Raw genomic sequence first — 14,922 nt, forward strand, 5'->3', positions numbered from 1 at the left:
CAAGCGAGCTGGCACGCTTCCCTCGGTGTGGAAACCCACTCACAATCCACCCCCCACCCCCCCCCAAAAAAAAAAAAACAAAAAAAAAAAACACAACTGGCCTTTGCAAATGTCATCCTTACAAAATGCCATTCCCCGGCTGCAGCGTAGAAAGTTTCCACCCGCAGGAGCTTCCCGTCATCGAGCAAGTCACTCGGACACCGGCCGCGGTAACTTGTCGAGCACACAAGGAAGTGCGGGGTGGGAATTACTTCACTCATCTGTGCAGGATCGACCGGGAAGGAGACCAGGGATCACTTAGCTGCCACCACTAGCGTTAATCTAGAGTAGCACAGGTGTGTCTCGTAGTTTTTCACCTTTTCGAGAGTGCAGTGCTTTAGAGGTAAGTGGAATAAAGTGGAGATGCCATCAGTGGCTTTGGCTCAGGGTCGCACTGAAAGCTTGGGCATCCTCCTGAATTCCCTGCTGAATTCCCCTCCTGCAGTCCCAACCTCACTTCCCATGGTGTCACAGCTCGTCAGAGGGAAGTATGCACTTTCAAATATTTGTTAGCAGCTACATGGAGATAACCCTCTGAAAAACAAAGCAAAGCAATGACAAATAAAAATAAAAATAAAAATAAAAATAAAAATAAAAATAAAAATAAAAATAAAAATAAAAATAAAAATAAAAATAAAAAAAGTTCTCCCTGCTGCTGCTGCTCTTTCTAGGGACAATGGCAGGAGCTGGGACCTGCGGGGTTCCCTGGACCTTGGACCTTCCTCACCTGCCCCTGCCTCAGCTACCTCACAGTCCCCCTTGGGCTTTGCCCACACCCTACAGCCAGAGCCCACAGGTAGCTACTCCCCAGCAAATCATTCCTCGGCTAGTCAGTGATGGCCCCAGACCCTGAAATTAGCTTGTCATCACTTCGGTCTGTAGACAGGGATGTTTTTTCCTCATCTGGTTACCAGAATATATCCCTGTAGCTAGCCTCTTGGGAGGTCTAAGGATGTGCCTAAACTAGCTGGCAAGCTAATCTGTTTCAGGAATAGCATATCAGTAAGGTCATCTTTGCCTATGTGGATTTTTTTTTAATTGTTTGTTTGCATTTTATTGTATTTTTTCTTTCATCTAATTAAAATAAAATAGGACATATCATTAGAACTAATATCCTGATCTTCGCTAAAGCACTTACGTGCTAAAGTAGTAAGAATGATCCACTAAACTGCTAAATAATTGTACCGTCTTCCCTTGATCTGCTTGGTCTGTCAGGCTTTTTGTTATCTTCATCTACTGGGCCCCCTCCCAGATGATGGTTTTGGTTTTATCATCACAGGAAGGTTACAGAAAGGAAGGGAAAAAGAGAAGTGGAGCTCACTGTGAAAAATAGTCTGCCCAGCTGAAGTCAAGAACATTTTTTAAGAAAGTGTAGGAGTTGTAGTACTGTGGTGTCTGCTCTAGGCCCTTACAGAATGAACCAGAGAATTAAATAGGAATGAACTCTCAAGAGGGTTTATGTCACCTACTAGAATACAGATTTTAGGAGAAAGCCACAGGGAGAGGGAGACAAATAGAGAAATAAAATACGAGGTATATTTGCACTGGTTTTATTGCTTGAGTGATACTGTTGCTTCTTAACAGGCAATTTATAGAGAAATGCAGCAGATCCTAACAATTTTTATAAAATGCTTTATTATGAGACATCATTTAAAACTATTATATAAGTTTAAATTCACAACATTCAAGACTAGATATACAACCCACCTGAAAATGTCAATCAACAACAGCTTTCTAGGAAGGTATCTAGACTGCAGAGTTAAAAACGATAATAGATGTTAAGGGGAATAATTTGATGGACTGGATGGAAATTGCTGCTGGAAAAGGTGAATGTGACCATACAATGTATGTGTATTTTTATTAGAACTAATTGTGGTGGTGTAGCAGTAGGTAGTCACCACACCTCTATCTCACTTCATCTCCTCATCAGGAGAGGAAGAGAAGATAGATGAAAAAAAAAAAAGCACATGGGTTGAGATAAAAATTGGGAGATCATTCATCAATTACCATCATGGGCAAAACATATTCAGCATAGGGAGACAAATGCTATCTATTGCCTATTGATAGCAGACAAAAGCAGAGAGAAACTAAAAGCAAACTAAAATACCTTCCCCATGCATCGGCCACCCTATTCTACCTCCTCCCCTCAAACAGCGCAAGGGAACAGTGAATGGGGGCTTCAGTCAGGCCTAGACACTTCATTTCAGCTTCTCATTCACTCCTAGTGGAGGGCTGTTAGCGTTAGGTTGGAGGTTGGACTCGATGACCTTGAGGTCTCTTCCAACCTAGAAAATTCTGTGATTCTGTGTGATTCCTCTGCCCCTGCTCCATGTGGGGTCCCTCCCATGGGGATACCGTCTTTCCCGAACTGATCTTGTGTGGGTTTTCCACAGGCAGCAGCTCTTCAAGAATCAATAAACTACCATAAGGAAAAGAAAGACAAAAAGAAAAATCTGAAACAAATGATCAAACCGACCATATTATTTTTTTATTCTAAGTTCAAAGGTGATTAATCTTTAAGGGGGGAGAGTTTGGGAGCAAACTTCTAATAGATTTATTGAATTATAAAACTCTTTAGACGGAGCACAATCAATTTATGACTAGAATAAAGGCACAAGAATTGCCTATCTCTGATGTCTTTTTCTGATCCAAAGTTCCTGTGAAGTGGGAATGGGAAACTGCAATCTAGGAGAAATAAAACTGATGTATCACACTGAAATACATTTTGGGGAGGCAAACTAGTATTTTAAAGAATAAATTTGCTATGTTGAAAAAAAATTGCTATATTTGGGGAACTATTTTAAATCCCTCTTCACAGTCTTGTATTTGTTCCCTTGCAGCTTCTGCAGATTCAGAAGTCCTAGGAGTTCTCCTGTTGCTTGGTGTCATGGCATGCCATGTTGTTCATCAGACATAAATCCACCACAGGAATAAGACCTGTGGATTTGCTTAAGAAATAGAGATTAATTTTAAAATGTTTGAGAAATGTTATTCTCTGAATTTGGAAAGCAGTTGAGTTTTACATTCAGTAAGGTGAAAAGTACATATGTAAAACTTTTTTTCAAGCATCTCAAAACCTGTCAATGGGTAGCTGATAATGTAAACTGTTGGTAATAATAGGGTTCAGCTAAGAATAATGACGTATATAGAGAGAAAATAAATAAAATGTAACTACAGTGTCTTTCTTGTGAAGAATTTGGGGGGTAGGGTATGAAGGGAAAGACATGTCTGTAAAAAAAATTACGAAGCTTTGTGGATATTCTGTGTGACATTCTGCTCTCATTTAAAGGCCAAGTGGTATACAGCCCTACTTTCTCATTGTAAGAAGATTACGTCCCAAAAATATAGCACAACATTTTGTCAGTACAATACTTCCATTGACTCTACCAGATGTAAAATAAGATGCAAAGTGGATTGTGCTGGATTCTTATAATACGTTTTGAGTTAATTGATCTAGGTTGGATTTCATACAAAATAAATTGTTAAACAGTTTGATTTCTTCTATTGAAATATCTTCATTTCTATGAGTTTTGTGTTTGTTTGTTTGTTTTTTTTCCAGTGAAGAAAAAGTTTGAATCTTGAATTTTTATCTATTTGTTGATATTCAAAAGGAAGAAATTAACATCTCTTCTAAGTATACTTCCCCATTTCGGTGGTTTAACACTATAGGTATCTCAGCACAACCACTACTCTCAACAGAAGAGGAGAAAACACATGAAAAAAAAAAAAAGAAGCACGTAGGTGGAGATAAGGATAAAGGGATCACTCAACAATTATCATCACAGGCAAAACAGTCAGCATAGGGAGATTAATATATTTGACGACCTATTACTGACAAGCTAGAGAAGTGAGAAACTAAAAACAAACTAAAAACACCTTCCCCCCATCCACCCTCCTCTATCTCCTCTCCCTGAGTAGCACAGGGGAACAGAAAATGGTGGCTGTGGTCAGTCCCTGATGCTTTGTCTCTGCCACTCCCTCACAGTCCCTCTCTTGCCCTGCTCCACATGGGGTCTCTCAAATGGGATGCCGTCCTTCCTGATCTGAGCCTGCAGGGGCTGCCCACAGGCAGCAGCTCTTCAAGCACTGCTCCCACACAGCTCCATACCACGGGGTCCATCCATCCCCCAGGAGCAAACTGCTCCAGCACGGGTCCCCCACAGGTGGGCGGCAGCTCCCCCCAGAGCCCCTGCTCCTGCGTGGGCTCCTCTCCACGGGCTGCAGCTCCGGCCCAGGGCCAGCTCCTGCGGGGGCTCTCCATGGACCGCAGCCTCCTCCAGGCCACATCCACCTGCTCCACCGAGGGCTCCTCCACCCATGGGGGGGCTGCAGCGTGGAGATCTGCTCCATGTGGGACCCACGGGCTGCAGGGGGACAGCCTGCTCCACCAGGGGCCTCTCCCTGCACAGCCCGCAGGGGAACTGCTGCTGCCTGCCTGCAGCACCTCCTGCCCTCCTGTGGCACTCACATGGGGGGCTGCAGGGCCGAATCTCTCACATTTTCTCATTCATTCCTCCCAGCTGTTGTTACACAGTAGGTTTTCTTGTTTGTTTGTTTCCCTTTCTTAAATCTATTCTTCCAGAAGCACACCCAGGATCGCTCACTGCCTTGGCTCTGGCCAGTGGTGGGTCCCTGTTGTATCCATCTGAAACTGGCCCTTATCTAACGTGGGCCATCTTCTGAACTCAGCTCATGGAAGTTCCCCCTGTAGACTCCCTGTGCCCACTCTCATCGCAAAACCCGTGCCACATAAACTCAATACAGGCAGGCATAGGGACTGGGATACGTTAGCACCCCAAAAGACTCATAATAGAGCAGAATGTAGCCTGTTTTCTTGGCTTGCAGAACCAGAAATTTAATACATCAGTCATCCTTTTCTTGACCAACTTCATTGTTTCATATCTGAACTAAAATCTTCATTCCATTTAAATCCTGATGACATATTTAATTTGGAAACAATATAAAATCAGCATTTAGATTTTTTGTGTGTAGTTACAAGAAGGACATCGAGGTGCTTGAGCGGGTGCAGAGAAGGGCGACGAAGCTGGTGAGGGGCCTGGAGAACAAGTCCTACGAGGAGCGGCTGAGGGAGCTGGGCTTGTTCAGCCTGGAGAAGAGGAGGCTCAGGGGCGACCTTATCGCTCTTTACAGATACCTTAAAGGAGGCTGTAGAGAGGTGGGGGTTGGCCTGTTCTCCCACGTGCGTGGTGACAGGACGAGGGGGAATGGGCTTAAGTTGAGCCAGGGGAGTTTTAGGTTAGATGTTAGAAAGAACTTCTTTACAGAAAGGGTTGTGAGGCATTGGAACAGGCTGCCCAGGGAAGTGGTGGAGTCACCATCCCTGGAAGTCTTCAAAAGACGCTTAGATGTAGAGCTTAGGGATATGGTTTAGTGGAGGGCTGTTAGCGTTAGGTTGGAGGTTGGACTCGATGACCTTGAGGTCTCTTCCAACCTAGAAAATTCTGTGATTCTGTGATTCTGTGATAGTTGTCTCATTATTTATGCAAAAATGATCTGCTTTTGTTTCTTTTTATTCTTTTGAAAGTGAACAAATTAAAACCTATGGAGTACCTAGGTAATTTTGTGCTGTAGGATCTGAACTAGTTAAAGGTGTCCCTAAATGACATTGTGCCTCAGGGCAGTCATGTGATTCTGCCAAAGTAGCATTACCTTTACAGTGTTGGTACCTTTAGTGTTTTGTGTCTATGCTAATTTAAATAAACTATCATTTAATCGACCTTATGTCTAATTCTGTCAACAGTAGGGGTGCAAAGAACCAACATCAATTTTTCCACGTTTTGAGCATATGGCGAAAGAGAAATTTTCTTGGAGGGTTATCTTGTTAAAGGCTTCAGTCATGGACCTTCTATTTTTACTTCTGCAACATTTTTCTCCTTGGGAAGATGAGCCAATTTATTCTGCAGTGGTATATATATAAGTGTAAAGACATCAGTCTTTACAAGTTTGTTTTACATAGTTAGTGATAGTAAAGGGGCTAAACTGGTGTCCTGAAATTAATTCCTACATTTATTACCATTGTTTGTTAAACTGTCTATTGAATGTTACCCAGTGTGAACTTGAGGCATCTCTTGTTTGTATCTCAGTACTGTAGTTTACTTCTAACCAAATCTTGCCTGTTTTCTTCAGATTTCATGTTTCACATTCATTGATAATGTGACAAAATTAACAGTCGTTGATTTCTCACATAGTGAGTTCCATGGATTGTTTTCTACTCTTGGAATCTAATGAACCGATGAAGACAGAAGGACCAATTATTTCATTTAGTTTCAGAAACACTAGTTTCAGTGTTTTCTAGAGCTTGACAGTCTCTTTTTTTCTGTTTTTGCCCTTAGTTTTGTTTGTTTGTTTGTTTGTTAAGGTCTGACTCTTACTTTGTTCCATCAGCAAATACATGACCTCTAGTGGCAAGCAGTTAGTAATGATTTATGAAGTAAACTAAATTCTGCATATGAAGAGCAGGAGCAGGTACTCCACAAAGTTTCTCTCTTAAATGCTTATCTGACCATGATGGCAGCTCCTTTTTTTTTTTTTTTTTTTTTTTTTTTTTTTTTTTTTTAGCAGTGAATTTAATCTGTAACATTCATACGGTAAGTGAAAATGCACTCCACCTTTGTGATCATTCTACTGCTCGGTCTTCATCCTCAGTTTCCTTATATTCATTCCTGGTGAGGCCACACCTGAAGTACTGTGTCTAGTTCAGGGCTCACTAGTACAAGAAAGACATATAGCTGCCAGAGTGAGTCCATTGAAGGGCCACTAAGATGATGATGTAGAAGAGGGAGGATGAGAGGAAGGTGTTTTCAGTTTGTTGTGGTTTTTTTTTGTTGTTGTTTTTCTCACTGCTCTAGCTTGTCACTAATAGGTAGTAAATTATATTAATTTCCCTATGGTGACTCTGTTTTGCTCATGATGATAATTGTTGAATGATTCCCCTTGTCCTTATCTCCACCCTTGGACCTTTTTCATTGTATCTCTCCCCTCCTCCTTCCTTTCACTTTGAGGAGGGGGAGTGAGAGAGTGGTTGTGGTGAAGTTCAGCTGCCCAGCTGAATAAAACCACCACACGTGCTCAGAGAGATGCTAACTGTGCTGTGACTAACTGTGACTTTTTCCCTGGCCCTGCTTGGATCAGGCAGACAGGACACCCAGATGGTGAGCTTGCAATAGCAGGGGTGAGCAGTATGGGGACACCTCACCCTGGGAAGCTGAGAGGGCTTCCTTCTTGAGGGACCCCACCCCAGGCCAATGAATGACTACGGCCTCCTTCTTCCTTTTCTAGTGTGACAGACATTGCTGCAGTATCAGTGACAGGGAGCAGCTAATCAACCTCAGCTCTCCCCAGCCCACCACAGCATGTGGATAGCATGGCCATGAACCTGGACAATCACTGCCCCATATGCCTCAACATCTGGGGTGATTCAGCTTATGCAGGGCCATGCCTCTACCAGCTCTGTTTCACCTGCATCCAGCAGTGGACTGACAGCAAGCACAAGTGCCCTCTCTGCAAGAGGAAGACTGAGCTTTGCAGTGCACTCAAGACAGGTGAATGACAAATTTCAAGAGTTCATCATGAGAGCATCTGCAGCAGCATCAGTCATCACCTGCCAGGCAGGAACAGCTCAGGAAGGCCCAGCTGCCCTTGTCCCAAAGCAGCCTGGCCATGTGTTGCAGGGCTGGTGCCCAGGGCTTCTGTGGGCACGCTCCACCAGCACAACTGGGTGTACCTCTTCCAGGCGAACCCATCGCTGCTCCTGCCCCTGCTGTCCTGGCTGTGCCAGCTGCTGGGGCTCATCTCTGGGACCAAGTGTTCATAGGCACTCATGCTGAAGAATTCTGACACTGGTACCCTGTGTCTCTCCAGCCTGGAGAAAGAGCTCCTGGTCAAACTGCTGGAGCTCAACCACTGGAAATGTACAGCAATATTTGTACACCATTTAACTGGTGTCACTGTGTGATCATACAGCAGGGAGACCCACAGTTTGCTGGGCCTTGGTATCTCCCACCCTGCCGCAGAACAGCAGGCAAGAACCACAGGTACCCCCCAGCCCAGCTGCCGCCCCAGCAGTGACTCCTGCCCCCAACCCAGAGCCCTCCAGCAGCCCCAGGGAAACCAACATGGAGGAGCTTCCTAGCACCTCAGGAGATGGCCTTTGTGAAGTCCCAGATACCCCCTGCCACCCTTGTTGATGTCCCCAGGGAGCGAGAAGTCCTTAATGGAGAGCCAAGGGAGGCTGTGGCAGGTCTCTCCACTTCCAGCAGGGGCAGGGACCACCCATATGGGGGCCCCAGTGGGTCCCAAAGAGGAAGGCCTCCACCTCCCAGGCCTTAGGACCACCACCCAAGAGGTCACACCACTGGTGATGCTGGGACAGTGGCCCCAGAGCTGGTGAGGCCAGCTGCTGGGGCATGTGCCAGCCCCTCAGGACACAGAGAAGTCCTCAGTGTCTCACTATCACAGAGAGTAGTAAAGCAATAAAATTACAGGAAAAAGTCTCAGTGCTGTCAACAATGCATTGGTCATTGCCATCCCCACCCCTGCTGCCGTCCCTGCCTCTTCCTGCTGCTGTGCCCACGGCCTCCTCACATGCCCACTGCACCCAGAATCCGATGGGTTCAGTTTGGTGGGAGAGGGTAATGCCACCCTTTGCCAGGAGGGCTGGGGTATTCGTCTCAGCATTTCCCTCCTGAGGTGCCCAGCACCACTGCTTTGCTCCCACTGAAAGTGTGTGCTGCCCAGCTGCAGGCCTGCAGCTCTGTAGCTGCTCTCAGCGATACGTTTGCAGCCAAGGGGTGCCCAGAGCCAGCCTATGCCCATCCCCATCACCCCAGGCCTTGCCTCCCGCTCACTACCCCCTCTGCCCCTGGGCCTCAGGGCTCTGCCTCCTGTCAGCCTGTGCAAATTGGAACACAGGAGGTTCCTTCTGAACATCAGGAATCACTTCTGTACTGTGCAGGTGACAAAGCACTGGAACAGGTTGCCCAGGACAGGTCTTCTTCCTTCGTGATCTTCAAAAGCCATTTGGATGTGGTCCTAGGCAACCTGCTCTAGATGTTCCTGCTTGATTGAGTGGGAATGGAGGAGTTAGAACAGATGAGCTCCAGAGGTCCCTGCCAACCTCAGACATTTTGTGGTTCTGTTATCTGCCATAGAAAAGTTTTCAGCAGCAGAAAAAACGCATCTCTTTATGTGGGATGATGCAGTTCTCCCACTTCACTGTTTTAGTTACCATTGACTTTGCCGTTTTATTAACAGAGGATATTGTTATGAATACGTGTCTAGCAGATGAGTCTATTGAGTATTTTGAGCTTTACAAAATGTTTCTGAAAAAAAAAAAAAAAAAGATGTGTAGAAAGAAATTTGATAGTATGTTAGAGACACCACTGCAAAAGCAACTCAGTTAATGTTAAGGCTGTACTGGGTGTAGAGTTAAAGCTTCAAAAAGAGTTGATAAACTATGATTGTAAGATTTGGGCACCTGTTCCAACACTTCATATTTTTTATCTTAAAGAATTGTAGGAGAGAGTTGAATTTTCTCAGGAATGCCTCAGGCTTTTCTAAGTCAGGGACATTTTCAGTTTTGTAGTTAGTTCTGTTATAAAGGATAAAACAATTGATGGAACTTGCTGTGCAATCCAAAGGATCAAGATTTTCTTTAGCAGTTCTTCAAATTAGACTCATATAGTACATGAACAAGGCTTATAATCAACTATGATTATAAATATTTCTGTGTAGATATATGGATATTAAAGTAAATTAATTCACATAAATATATAAGCCCTGAATCTGTTGCTGTGATTTTGAGAAGTGTTTTAATGTCAAATATTTCCAACTGTTCTAGACTTTTACTGCAGATTTTTGGCATCAAGTGCAATAAAGCTGAAATTGCACAATTCTGCTCCACATTTTCATTGAAGCAGCAAAACTTGTCAGGGGTTTTCCAAGGATTTTCCCTCCTTCAAAATATATAAAGTTTCTGTTTGTTTAGGAGGTTTCAGTCTGATTTCATTTACTAGCTATTACCCTCCTGGCCAAAACCAATATTTCTGTTAATGATTCTTGGATAGGTTCTTTTCTAAAATTTCTTATTTTCTAAATAAGTGTGCTTGCTTAATCATGATAATTATATGTGTGAAATATAAAAACTGGAAACTACTATATGCATTACAACATGGTGTTTGTGCGTGAAAATTGTCAAGTTGATGAAATCCCTAGAATATCTATATCTCTGTCAAAAAATATTCCATTAGCAAATTAAGATTTTTAAAATTGCTTTGTACAGACGGATCTAGAAATGAAACTTTTCACCTGATGCTTGTGTTTTATGTTTCTCTTAAACTAGAAGAACAGAAAAATTGTGATATTAACTTAAAATTAATTTAAAAATTAAGAACAGTAACTGGGAAAAAAATAAAATAAAAAGTGAAAACTCAAATTCAGTTACACTGGAGTTTAAAATATTTTTAGCAGTAAATTACTTAATTTCCCTTCTCCAGCATCCCATTGAATATATTGATGAAGTGGATTTGATTCTCAGGTTATTTAAAATAGATGTAAGAGAATAAATAAATAAATAAATAAATAAATAAATAAATAGACAAACCATTCATATGTTAGAAGTTATAAAATGCTTTAGCCAACTTAACAAAGATTGAAAAAGACACTCACATTAAACTTATTTCACAGCCATACCAGAGTAAAAGAAGAACAGTAGAGAGAAAAGGTATCAGAAAGATTTCTAGCCATAAATGAATCAATAACTACACCAGGAGGGCATGTAGCATACCCATCAAAAATAGCAGGAGACATCTGACCACAGCAATGCACAGGAAGATTTTGACAGATCAAGGGGCACTTCATACTGTCACCAGTTTATGGGATACAAGTTAGTGTTGATTGCTTGAATTTCCAACAGTTTGTTACACATTACCTTGGGGTAAAACAAACACACCGTCTTAACAGTCTAATCAAAGAACTGTTAGTCCAATTACCAATTACTAATTAATACATGTATAGTTCAAGTAGTATACAGTTAAAATGACATATAAAGAAATATCTAGTGTCTGCCCCCTATTTGGTGTTACATTCACACTCCCAAAGATCCCATGGGTCATAAGGTCACTAGTTTCAGTTTGAATCGTGGGGGCAAGTGTGGCAAGTCATACTGAGTTTCCAGTCAGGCCAAGTGAAGTCATATAGGCCATGCAAATTCAGGCAATACAAAGGCTGACAAGTCTTGAGGATGGTGTCATATCAGCCTAACAAAAAACCTTGTCTTGTTGCAAGCAACAGCATTCATATTTACTGGGCTACTATGCACTTTGCACCCACACAACTCACAAAAAAGGATATTGCCATGGGAAGGTCCAAGTGAACATGACCCCCTATGACCCTATCTGCTGCGAGTCAGCACCTCCAAACAAGTGATGGTCAGGCTGAGATGAGGCAAGGAAGTGGGCAAGGGGATCATGTGCAGCCCATAGTTGTGGGAGGGAGAGTGGGGGAGCAGGGACAGCAGCCAGGAATCACTTCCTGCAGGCCTGCAGGCCATCACCACCAGACCAGAGAATGGTGATGAGGCTGGTGCCAGGCACAACTGGCCAGTCTGGTCCAGGGGCAGGGGCTGGGCACAAGACACAGGGCACAAGGACCAAGGGCAGGAGCCAGGGCTTGATGCAACTATTGGGAAGTCAGGGGCTGCCACAGTAGGGCTGCTCCCAGCTCTACACATAGAGCTCCATGCCCAGCAGCCTGATCTGTGGACCTGTCTGTACTGCACCAGGGCTGGTGTCACAGGCAGCCAGAACCAGGGACAGGGATGGATGGAAGGAAATAGGCTGCAGTAACTCTTGGGGCATGGGGACCTCACAGATTTGATTAAGAAATATCTCATATTATCAATACTTTTCCAGATTTTCTTGGAATACAGCATATTAAATAGTGCCAACTATTCAAAGATGGAATGATAAGCAGCAGGGGGTACACATTTTTTTAACCATGTCTTTTTTAATGCCCTATTATTTTAAGTTTATTTATAAACTATTGGCAATATTAAATGAATTTCAGATAGTCTTGTACTTGTTCCAAGCATGCAGCTCATACCTGTGGAGCTGGAGATCTTATAAGTTGTTAAAATTCACCCTGACTTTAAGAGTTTTTCAGAATAGTAGATTACTAACCAGGAGAAACTGACAAACTGATTCCACTTAGAGTATACATGTGTGCTCTTTGGAAGAGTGCTAGTCATCCAAGGAAAATTTTGAGAAGGAATTAAACAGAATGGAAAGCATTCTAAATAAATAAGATTGGCATGTAATCCAAGAGATAGGTGTCACAACTTGAGTGGGAAGGGAAAGAAATAACTGAGTTTGTTTAAATATAGCAGCTCAAACTACTTTACAGAGACAACATATCAGGAATTTGCCGGCAAATCTTGTGTCACCTTAGTTTGTCCTAGCTATGATTCCATTGTTTTTGCAGCTAATTATAACTCTCATAATTACAAGTTATGGTAGTACATACCCTAGCGAACATATGGATTTGATGTGACACCAAACATTTTTCACTGAACAATTATCTAACTCTTCACAAGCATTTTAAATCAAATTCTGCTGAGAGATGTGTTCCCTTGGGAACTGTGCAATATAGTTTAATGCACCATTCTTTGGGAAGAGCACTCAAAAACATACAAAAAACAGAGTATAATTATAATATAACTACACATTTGAAATACAAGTTTTAAAGTGTAAGTCCCAAAAGAGAACTTAAATTTGTCCAGAAGAAGGGAAAAGGAAGTTTTTGAGGGTAGAATTGCAAATGCTGACTTTCAGTTCAGTGTTCCAGGAGTGGGTAACCCATTGACTGGACTTATTTCAACAGCCTAATGTAAGAATATAATCAGAATGAACACTTGAAGCTGAAACACATCCTGTCATTTACATCATTCAGCAAGGATTTTTTTCCTTTGAGTAAACCCATTTCATACACTTTACCCATTCTGATAATCGCCTTGACATCAATGGTACCACCTGTGTAAGTAGGAACAGCACAGTATGTGTTCTCCATGAAGAGTGCACAAACTGTCAATGAAAGCAGTATCCTTCCATAAATTTAGGTGAACCTGTTTAGGAAGTACTTTTCACAAGATGTGAAGAGACAATATCCACTGATATTAATAAAACAACTGTGTGCCTGTAGTAGTAGATGCGAGTGAGGAATAAATTCATTATGTGAAAACAAGAAAGCAAGGCAGTATTATGTATTTGGTGATTCTCCAAATGTGTTCTTTTCAGCCAGGTAGCTATATAAAATTATTTCTTGTGTACCAGCTTTGGCTGGGATAGAATTAATTTTCTTCATAGCAGCTTTTATGATGCTGTGTTGCAGATTTGTGACCACAACAGTGCTGATAACACACCAATGTTTTAGTTGTTGCTGAGTAGTGCTGAGTCCTTGCACAGAGCCAAGAACTTTTCCTCTTGTCACGCTGCTCTGCCAGTGAGGAGACTGGGGGTGCAACAGAAGCTGGGAGGGGACACACCCAGGACAGCTGACCCAAACTGGCCAAACAGATGTCCCATGCCATAAGACATTATGCTAGGCAATAAAAGCTAGGGGGAAAGAAAGAGGAAGGGTGGACATTTGCCACAATGGTGTTTGTCTTCCCAAGAAATGCTGTGTGTGATGGATGCTGCTTTCCTGGAAATGTCTGAAATGGCCCACCAAAGGGAAGCAGTGAATAAATTCCTTGTTTTGCTTTGCTCGTGCATGCAGCTCTGGCTGTACCTGGTAAACTGTCTTTATCTCAACCCACTAGTTCTCACACTTTTACCTTTCTGATTCTCTTCCCTATCTTGCTGGGAGGCAGTAAGCAAGCATCTGTGTGGGGCTTAGATGCCTGCTGGAGTCAAGCCACAACACCTGAATATTCTCATCATCTAAATGTTGTTATGGGGTGAAAACAAAAGATGCTTGATGTTTTCATTAAAATCTTTATGCAATACATATTTTGCAGGGGCAGCATTACTGTATATCTCTGTTGCAATTTTCAACTTTGAAAATTTAGTTCATAAATGCAATCCTCAGTTTTTAATTATGTGTCAATATGTAAATGGTAATCTTACATCATATTTGATTGATTTAGCTATAAACATTAAGCTAAATCCATGGCACTAAGGCCAACAGTGTAGTAAACATTTGAAATGTTCATGAGGAAGAACTAAATACAGAAGTAGCCATGCAAAATAAATTTTCATTCAATGAGTCACTCTTTGTGTTTACCATTGACATATCTAGCATGAATAACATTGGAAGGCAGTGTCCACCCATGTATTACTTTGCAGTTTTAAAGGATGGGTGTATTCATATTCCATTTCACACTTGTTCTGTTGTTAACTTTCTCAATTCGTCTTTACATACTGAGATGGGTGTGAAAACAGGTCCAGCCACCTTTAACGGCTGAATATATGACATAATTCACATAACATTTTTCTGCGTAATATTTCAAACTCACCTTTTTTAGTTTCTCCTTTGAGAAATAAAAATATAAAATCTGCTTTATTTCAAAACTGTATATCTGAATGAGAAATTTTCAAAAATTCTGTAATAGAAAGTATGGACTCTGTGCTGTGAGCTCTATATTCAATTCAAATGTTGTATCAATAGGCTCTTTTATGTTCAACAGGTTAAATACATGGCTATCACTTCACAATTCTGATATTTAAATAACATTTGCAAGTGTGAGAAAGCAGTCTTCTTTCTTTACATAACTGTATTTTTGTACAAATAACTGAAATTAAATTTAGATTAATGTTAACAAGAGTATAACATTTTAGGAAATATAAATCAGTAGCATGCCTTGAATTG

This window comes from Aythya ferina, assembly GCF_964211825.1.
Source record: "Aythya ferina genome assembly, chromosome: Z".
Taxonomy (NCBI): Eukaryota; Metazoa; Chordata; class Aves; order Anseriformes; family Anatidae; genus Aythya; species Aythya ferina.